Raw genomic sequence first — 8497 nt, 5'->3', positions numbered from 1 at the left:
ATTAGTTTACAAAAGGGTAGTTCTCAACCTTACTAGTGAATGATTTTTAATTCTCCACCAATTCGAAGCCTATACCGAAACAAAACTTTGGGGGAAGCTAATTGGCAGCAAAAGGATCCTACGGGTACCTTCAATTTGATCAAATTTGACACAGCTCAAAAAACCCCAAATTTGGCTCTCATAAATCACCCGTGGGTGACTCATGGAGTCAAAATGCATCAATCAGAGCAAGGGATCTTACCAATAAAAAATAAAAGCATCCACATAATTTAATATGCTTTCCTTTCAAGATTCCTCAAAAGAAGAGAAGAGAAAACTCCCACCAACTATAATTAAATACTCTTTTTTTTTTGGTAGGGAATAAAAACTTTATATATGTAACTGAAATCCCCGCGGGATCTTACACATTAGAGAGTCAAAAAGTAAAATCCAAGATAAGAAAGGGGGGTGGGAGAAGTGGTACAAAAAACGGTCCTGTGAGATAGCCGTTGATTTAGCAAGTGCGTCAGCTGCAAAATTGGCTTCGCGTGGGATGTAGGTGAAGGAACAGTCAGGAAAGGAAGCTGCAAGCCTGAGGATATCGGTGATGAGGTGTGAGGTTTTTCAGCTACTGCATGATGAAGGCTGCAAAAGAGTGAAAACCAGCGATTGGTTGTCACTCTCCACTTGGATATGGGAGATCCGAAGGTCGAGGGCAAGATGAAGACCATGACGAATGGCAAGTGCCTCAGCAATGAAGGAGTCCTGACAGTCGGTGCCCTGGCCAAAAGCAAACACAACCTGATTAGAAAAGTCGCGTGCGAGACCACCAATGCCCGAGCGTTTCGGATTGATAAAAGATGAGCCGTCCACGTTTAGTTTGATCCTGCCTGGAGGTGGAGGTTCCCATCTGAATAGTGGGGAAGTGTTCCTAGGTGAATGAGAGGCGGAGGGAGGGGTGAATTCATGGATCGCATGATATAAACGTGTCATGACATCCTGAAGCTTGGGAGGTTCAGAAGAGTGTATAACCGTGGTATAATAGCCCCAAAGAGCCCACAGAGCGATAAGGGAATGAACAAACTGCAGTCGGTTAGGGGAAGGGCAAACAGAATGGATGACAAGGTCTCGAAGTTGGAGATCAAAAGGATGTGAGTGATCCCAATGATGAAGGTTAAGGGTATGCCAGAGATGGGATGTGAATGGGCACAGGATAAAGAGATGATGTGCTGAGAAAGGATGATACCCACAGAGTCCACAGTGGAGCGGAACGTTACAGCCTCTCGCATGGAGCAAATCCGCCGTGGGTAATTTGCCTAGAAGAGATTTCCAGAGGAAAAGGAGGATTCTAGGGGGAAGGGGGAGATGCCAGAACTGAAGCCAATTAAGGCGGGGTATTGAGGAGGAGGGGGAGAAAGATGAAGTTGCCAATCTGTATGCTGAACTGACAGTGAAATTGCCTGAGGAAGTGGGTTTCCAGATGTAGCGATCAGCTTGAGAGAAGAGCGGGATAGGGATGCTGAGAATATTGGCCGCGATATCATCAGGCCACCAAGCCAACACCTTATCCCTATTCCAGGAAGCTGTTGTGAAATTGATGAAATTAGAAACTTTAAGAGGAAGGGAGGCTGCTGGAAAGCATCCCAGATCGGGGGGTTGATTTGAGACCCAATTGAGATTCCAAGGGCTTGCTTGGGAACCGTCCCCAATCTAAAGGAAAAGTCCTTGACGTAAAAGTTCCCTCGCCTTAATCAGCGATTTCCAACCCCACGAAGCCGATGGGGGGGGAGGGTGCTTCGAGAAAGGTACTATCCTTAAAGTACTTGTGCTTCATCAAACGGCCCCATAGTGATTGGGAGGGGTTAAGTAATTCCCATGCCTTCCGAGACAGAAGAGCGAGGTTAAAGGCTGCACAGTTTTTGAGGTTGAGACCACCCTCTCTAGTCGAACGACAAATGTGATCCCAAGGGATCGTGTGAACATGCCTTTGCTTGCCACTTGACCAGAAGAAGTCCCGAGAGAGCTTGTCAAGGGTATTTGTGATTGAGATAGGAAGCTGAAAACACGACATGAAGTGACTGGGCATAGCAGCCAGAGTGGATTGGATAAGGACCTTTTTCCCCGCGTAGGAGAGGAGGTTAGCTCGCCAGTGTTGAAGTCTGCTATTGACCCGAGTGAGCAAAGAGGCACAATGCTTCTTCTTGATCTTCCCCGAAATTAGTGGAATCCCGAGATAGATGTCCAGCTCCTTTGAGGGGGTAATGTGGAAGTGGGAGGAGAGTGTACGCTTCATACTTGCTGATGTACTCGGAATATAGTGTGCACGTTTTTTTTGGATATTGAGTTGTTGACCTGAATAAAGACAATATTCCTCCATAAGCTGATGGAAGCAACTATAATTAAATACTCAGCATCAATTTGATAGGGCAACAACAATGTGGTTTTTCTCTAATTTCATAACCACTTGTTATTTTATATGGCAAGCTAGGAACTCAATGATATTCTCACATAAAATGCCTGACCCAATCATAATCATGTCTAGTATTAATATGTTGGTTAGATCTTCAAAAAAAAAAAAAGTTGTGATGAAATACAGGACCCTTCTTTTAATTCAACTAAGAATACGTTAGAATCTACATGGGTTGCAGAAAACATATGTAATCATATGCCACGATTTTCTAACGTAGTTTTAATGTGTGCAGGGATTCTTAACAAACGGATGAACGTCGTGGGATGGAGCATGGGGGTAGCAGTCGATGGACATATAATTTCCATCAATTTTGGCAAGATTAACACTGACGATACACTTGAAGGAATACTTGTGGGACTGCTTAATGGAATCAAAGTTGCGCAGGATCTTGGAATTCCAGTAAAACTGGTCTAGAATAACCAGGGGATACTAGCACAAATCCTACCTAAACCAACCACAACATTTTGGCCTCTGTCTGTAATAGATAAGTTATTACATCTAGCTAACATAACACTAGCGATCAGGTTTGATGTATTCCCATCCCCTGAGCTTCAACATGCATCACCAAAATCGCATTTATGGCGACTGATGTAGGCTTTGAAGATATTGACCTACAATCCTATTTATGTAACTGCTTTTAAGTAATATAACCTTTTTCTTCGTATATAAAGAAAAAACTATAATTAAAGAGAAGGGTTTAAGAATTCTCACCTCCTACAACGTTCCCGTAATGATCCGAGTCGCAGAGCACCTTTGAAAGGATGGAAAAAACTCATCTCCTTCTTTTCTCCTCTTCCCAAAGCCTCCGCCTAGTTCTAGCCTCCAAAAATGCGTTTACCGATGAGTTATAACTTATAATAGGGCTTAAAGACCCGAAATTCCAATTTTGCCCCTAAATAGAAAATGGGGTGGGGGGTTGGTTCACCCAAACGGCCCAACCTTTCGGCCCATGGTTGGACCCCCAAACGATCTCCGATTTTGATGATTTTTCACTCGTTGGAAAGGTCTTTCGACAATCTTCGATTAATCGGATTCTCCATTGCCAATCTACGGATGTTCCAAAATCACCATTTTTACGCTATCGTGATTAATCTTCTCTCTTCACTTAAACTTTAGGAGAGTTGTTGAGTCATCACAAGGGTCATCCGCCAACATTGGTTCCATTTTCAATCCTTCAGGCTTGACTTGAATGGCCCACAATTATCACCAACTCAAGGCCCGTGTTCTCGGTCTTAAAACCATGGGTTAAAGGGATAGAAATTCGGGGGATTTCACAGATAGTCCATCTCTAGGAAATCCAAGCCAACCTGGTGTCAGTGGACTCATTCGTGACTCAAGCTGCTAGGGTGCTAATTTCTTTCCGCTAGTGCTTTGGTGTCTAGCCTTGAAGCGAATTTATTTGTTAAATGAAAAGTATGGCAGAAACTAGATCTTGAGGTGTTGAAAACTTTGGATAGAGATTGACTCGATGTTTATTGTACTAGCCGTATAGTAGCTTTGGATCCGTTGGTTTGTGCTGCAACAATAGTTTGAAGAGCTATTTGGAGGGTATAGAATTGAGGATTAACCACCGTTTTCATGAGGCTAATCCTACTGCTAACTTCCTTGCAAAATCAGCAGCAAATGATCAGACTTCAAACCCTATTGGGGAATGGCCTCAGAGCATATTCAAAAGGAGTTGCACTGGGATGCCTTGCAAGTCTCTTGGTTGAAGTTTGCTTGAGTCTAATAGCCCTAGACTTTATGGGGTTTTGGATTGTTTTTGTTTTTGCTTTGTTTAAAGATTAAAGGAGCCAGTGAGGTTGGGTGTAATTTTTTAGTTAATAACAAATAAAGTCTGAACTTTTTATTTTAAAAAAATATGTAACTTGGTCTACCCCAGTAGGCTTTCTAGAATGCAAATGAGTGATTGGAGCTCAGTTTTTAACCCTATACATTGTATAAACACTTAAGAGGTAGAACCTAGTACTCTTTCTTAGAGCAATTCTCGCAATTATTGTTTTTGGCTTTGTAATAATTGGAATTATTAAGAGATCAAAGCCTTATTTAAATTCAATGTAGCAGAAATGAGGACGTTAAGATGATGAGAGGCAAACTAAAAAGGGTAAGATAAGAAATGATCATACTAGAGCTAGTTTGGGAGTAGCCTGATAAGTGATAAGCTACAAAAAAAAGTCGTTTAAAGGGGCACAGGCATGACCATATTCAAATTCAAAAGGCTTGTAAATGCCCTTGTAGGGAGAAGTGAATTAATCTAATTAGAAGGAATTAGAAGAACAAGGAGCATACCTAAAATAACCTTAAGAGAAGTGCTGAACAATGATATGGATAGCTTAAGTCTTGTATCCAGTATATCCTCAACTGATAAGAAGGTAAAACTTCACGTAGCTGATCTCATTTAATTGAGAAAAAGCTTGTTGTTATAAAAGATCAAAGCCTGACTACCCATTAGTCAACAGTTCTGAATCTCAAATCTTGAAGCTAAATAAGTTTGTTGATCTGAATTGGGTCTTGGCTCAGAACTACGAAGTAAGAGAAATACCCTTATATAAAATAAAAAAACCCCTCATGTGAACTTGGAGTCAAATGGAGATTCGAGATCAATCTGAATAACTAAAGTAATGAGATACAACTGCCTTGGATTTTGGGTCATTGACCACCACCATGTTTAGCTACTCTCTTTTCTCTTTCCTTCTGATATTGGGTTACAGTAGTACTGTATGTGTGAACGTATATATATAGAGAGACACAGAGATGTAACAAGTAACAAACAAGCAACAAGTAGTGCACATGGTGTGTACCCAACTGCCAATATCCAGAGAAAGCTTAGTAAGAGATCTCAGAATCTTGTTCATTCTGATTAAGAAATGAAAAAGCAGGAATATGGAATGGAAGAAAGAAAAAAGTGAAAGAGGAATGGCCGAAGAAAAGAAAAGAAAGGAAAGCACACCAAAACAAAACTGTTGGGAAGTGGAAGTTTAACGTTTCTTTGTCTCCTTGATAAGAGAATGTGAGATCAAATACACGTGCACAACAGGGTGTTTGGTATCAGACGTCCAATGCAATTCCACCCTATTTGGATATGTGGATGTGAAAGTGAGAGAAAGTGAAAGAAAAGAGACTTTGGGTTGTGAAGATGTGAGTGTGTGAGAGGTTAAGTGGAAGTGGATATCCAACAACAGCAGCCAGATACGTAAGTGGGAATGCCCCAAAGGAATTCAAAAGCCATTTCCCGTCTCAGCCTCACGTTTGGGCCCCTCTACCTTCTTATTCTCAACCAATCTAGCTCTGTTGTCTTTATTAAATTGATATCTTCGATGACTAAGAAGACTAAGTTTGGTTGCTAGAAATGTAGATTCTTTTCATGGAAACCTTTTTCCTTTTGATGGTATTTTCCATTAGGAAAATTCATCGTTTTTCCCTTTTTTATATATAAGTTTTCGACTAAAAGTCTAACTTAACAGCTAAATGTAGTCCAAAAGGATTCTAGCCTTCTAGGGTTTTCTATCCTAAGAGTCTAGTTATAAAGGTGATGGTGAAGAAAAGAAAGATGGAATTATCTATTAAAACGCATGCGTTGTTGGTCGGTAGAGTCATGAAGAGAGCTTGCGTTTCCGCATGATTTTTGTTTTAGTAATACTTCACCATGAAATGAATGCATGGGCACGTTTAAATAAGTATTCCTTAGTAATTCAAGTTATCCCACAGCAAAAGGGAGAGAAAGTTCTCAATGGGGTTGAATATATTATTGGTGAAGACCAATTTTTGATGCTTCAATTAGATATATTACATAAGTTTTGGGATCTAAACATGCCCATATATAACAAAGTTAGTGCAAACATTAGCTCGAGGACACCAAGAAATCACAAATGGAAACAAAAATAAATTAAAGAAATATAGAGAATTAATGTGTTTTATACTCTAATGTAGTGTGCTAAGTCCACGGAGATAATCTTACCAAAAAAAAAAAAGGTCCACCGGAGATAAAGGAACTTCATTATATAGAGAGGAGATTACAATGAAAATCTCTAAACCAATAGCTAGAACAGTGTTTTAAAAACTTTAATCCGAAATCTACGGGTGAAAATTTCAACCCCCACTGACCTTATAAAACATAGGGTACATATTTATAGATTTCAATCAGATAGATGGATTAACCTATGGCGTCATAATAGCTCACTAAAATATGTTGATGCGAATCCAATCTTTGGAATAAAAAACAAGAATTCAGATCATATGGGTTCGAGTTAGCATTGACCAATGCAAGGTTGCTCCGTTGGTAATGACCAACACCTCTTAAAAAAATTTGTAAAATAAGTGATATTTTTAATGAAGATATTTTAATTATTTTGGATCTATAACATTTTACATATCCTAGTGTCTTCTCTTTATCTTCCTCATAGTGAAAACCATCATCTTTCCCTTCATCATAAATATAATCTTTGAGTGAACCAGTAATATCTCTAAAAACTATGCTTTGTTTCCTTCTGTTTTCTCATTTCCACTACATAATATGACTCACGTTGAAACATATATTTTTTGGGGGAAACTTACTTTGGAACATAAGGAAGCAAATAACCATCTTACCCTCAGAAAAAATAGTAATGAATCAGCTCTCCATACGTAAAAACCACCTAGCTATTGAAAAATCTTGACTCGAAAAAGAGTGTAAAAGGAGATAGAAGACGAGATGGAGAGGGCATGAGGCACCACTAAATTCCATTATCTCCTCCGGTGGAGAGAAGAGAAGAGAGGGGCCATGGTGTAGAGCAACAAGCGAACATATTCCCAATTTTTATTCTGCCGCGTACTAAAATTTCTATCTCTAATCATTACGTCTCCACTAAATCCAAAGTCTAAAACATTTCTTTTCAGTTTTTCTATTCATCTCCGGAAGAAATCAAAACCCAATTATGATTATTAAAACCCCACACATTTCTACCTCTTTCTTTCTCTTTTTTGGCCTAAGGATTCATCCTCATACACTATGGAGAGAGAGAATCTCATACACTACAGAGGGGGAGAGAGAGAGAGAGAGAGAGGACCCATCACTTCAATCCCATATACAATGGCATGGGGAGAGAGGACCCGTCACTTCAATCTCATATGAGAGAGAGAGAGAGAGAGAGAGAGAGAGAGAGAGAGAGAGAAAAGACCCCTTACTTCACATGAGGACTAAGAAGAGAAAGAGTTGTGAGTCCTAACTGCATCCACTAAAACAAGGTTATCTTGAAGGGATCGATGTTCTGGTGGGGGAAGAGGGAAGTGGGGGAGAGTGGAAGACAACGGCTGAGCTGAGCACCTGAGGTGGGGATGGGGTGGCGAAGTGGGTCCTTGCCCGAGTGTGCCAACCCTCACCTAGCAGACAAAAACCAGTTCCACCGGGAGAAGGTCCCGTATATGTTTGGCTGGTTTTGCCGAAACTTCTCCAGCCATGATCAGACCCTCTTCGGCTGCAAATATCTCCTCCAAGTCCCACCACCACCACCATCTGCTCCTTCTCCTCTTCTGTGCTTTTCAGGTTTCCTTCTTTGATGCATCTTCTGGATCCCATTTTATCTTTTTTCGTGGAATCATACAAAAGCATAACCTGCTACAAACTAGAAAATGAAATAACTAGATTCATATCATATTTGGATTTGTTTGTATGAATCAGAGGAAGAAACAGTAGCTTTTCATACATCTTTAATCAGGATATGTATGATGGTGTGATACTAGTTTAAGATCGAGCTGGGTTTATGTTTATGAATTTTCAAAGTACACTTGGATTACACTAAGGATGATCATAAAGTCTATTTTTTTTACTTATCATAAAGAGCAAATTGCACTGGCACCCCAAAATGGAGGCTTTAAAGCATTGACACCCCATTTTATGTTTAAAAAACACAAACACCCCATTCATTAAACACACTAGTCCATTCTGTTAGTAAAACCATTAACCCACTGTTTATTTTTTTTAATTCCAAAAATGCCCTTACCAACACTGTTGCCCACTCTGAAGAACTCTTGTTACTCCGCAAATTCCAGCGCCGGCGCCGGCTGCGGCTT

The sequence above is a fragment of the Hakea prostrata genome, chromosome 2 (assembly GCF_041222555.1).
Source record: "Hakea prostrata isolate BN-2017 chromosome 2, UWA_Hpros_2, whole genome shotgun sequence".
Taxonomy (NCBI): Eukaryota; Viridiplantae; Streptophyta; class Magnoliopsida; order Proteales; family Proteaceae; genus Hakea; species Hakea prostrata.
This window is presented reverse-complemented; position numbering follows the sequence as displayed.